Source organism: Penaeus japonicus, unplaced genomic scaffold (assembly GCF_977035675.1).
Source record: "Penaeus japonicus unplaced genomic scaffold, GWHDUDI00000001_assembly GWHDUDI00000037, whole genome shotgun sequence".
NCBI lineage: Eukaryota > Metazoa > Arthropoda > Malacostraca > Decapoda > Penaeidae > Penaeus > Penaeus japonicus.
The window spans coordinates 2,493,962-2,496,461 of NW_028234439.1; positions in this window are offsets into that span (position 1 = coordinate 2,493,962).

The following is a 2,500-nucleotide window of genomic DNA, read 5'->3' on the forward strand; positions in this document are numbered from 1 at the left end:
GGTAGCAGTTTACCTTGATATGATTGTTGATCATTATTATAGCTTATTCGTCTTTTTAGAGGCTCTTTTAATAGCTGCACGTACTTCAAGATATCATACTAGGGTCAGTCTTTCTATCTTTCATAGAAAAAGCATCACTATCGAAAGGGCGTTAATGATGGAGTTCTAACAATGCTATACGCCTTTGCATTTAGTAGCATGAGTACAGACGTTAAGGTACTTGAAAGTTTATCTGTTTATGAAGCAATTTCTCAGTGTATTATATCTATACATCCATCTGTCTGCCTCTCTCTCTCTCTCTCTCTCTCTCTCTCTCTCTCTCACACACACACACACGTACACACACACACATATAAATAAATAAATATATATATTTACGTATGTATATATGTATATATATCTATATCTATTTATCTATATCTATATCTATTTATCTATCTATCTATCTATCTATCTATATATGTATATACATACATATATATATATATATATATACATATATATATATATATATATATATATATATATATATATATATATATATATACATATATATATATACACACACACTGCCGCATATATATATATATATATATATATATATATATATATATATATATATATATATATATATTTATATATATATATATATATATATATATATATATATATATATGTATGTATACACATTTGTATGTACATATATGTTTATTATAATGTATATCTACATATTTGAATATATATCTGCATATTTATATAAACATATATGTATATATATATATATATATATATATATATATATATATATATATATATATATATATGTACATATACATATAACATGGAGCCATAAAAAAATAATTAAGCAAAGAAGGCATGTTGAAATGCATAGAGCACATAGCTCCTCTCTATATTCTTAAAAAAATGTTTGTGAGTAAAGATTTGGAAATGCCTGGTACATGACATTTATTATAAGAGGAAACATTGAGAACATTGGATCTTGGCCAAAGGCAACTCTTGAAATATGTTGAGGGGGTGTATCCTGTGGTGCAGTAAACAAGAGGTTTGAAACATGCAATATCAGCCGTCAAAACCATTCAACATGATTGCCCTTGGCCATCAGAGGCTGCAAGTACCTGTTTTAACATCAAAATGGTTAACCCTCACAGCCTACAAGTCATGCACTTTAAGATGTAAGGCAAATAATACAAAAGAAACAAGTAGTTTAAAGAAACCCGAAATTTCATTCCTTTGAAATCCTTCAATAAATTGCAATCAGTGATTTTTTAAAATCAGTTCTCTAATCAAATCTATTCTAGTTCTGTTTCCAGGTTTCGCAGTCTAATTGCCTCTTATTTGGCTTTTGCGCTGTATCCTCATATGTATATATATGTATATATATGTATATATATATATATATATATATATATATATATACATATTTATATATATATATATACATATATATATATATATATATATATATATATATATATATATATATATATATATATATATATATATATATATATGTATATATATATATATATACTTATATGTATGTATGTATATACATATCGTTATCCATACATACATACATACATATACATATATATATATATATATATATATATATATATTATATATATATATATATATATATATATAATATATATTATATATATATATATATATATATATATATATATATATATATATATACATGTTATATACATACATATATATATATATATAATATATAATATACATACAAACATACACACACACACACACACACACACATATATATATATATATATATATATATATATATATATATATATTATATATATATATATACTGTATATAATATAGATACATACACACACACACACACACGTTTATATATATATATATATATATATATATATATATATATATATATTATATATATATATATATATTTATATATATATGTATGAATAGATATATACATGTAAACATATGTATGTGGGTGTAAATATATCTATGTATATGATATATATGTATATATATGTATATATATATATATATATATATATATATATATATATATATATATATATATATATATATATGTGTGTGTGTGTGTGTGTGTGTGTGTGTGTGTGTGTATGTGCGTGTGTGTGTGTGCGTGTGTGTGTGTGTGTGTGTGTATGTATAAAGACATGTATGTATATAGATACATATAAATGTATATATTTATGTATACTTACATATACATACTTATTGATTTGTATATAATACACACAAACACACACACACATACATACACACACACAAACACACACACATACACACACACACACACACACACACACACACACACACACACACACATATATATATATATATATATATATATATATGTATACATAAATACATAAAAGGTTACATAGCAAAAGCCAATATATTTAGCTAATAGTCCCCACATATGTTGAATATGTTTTGTTTGATATAT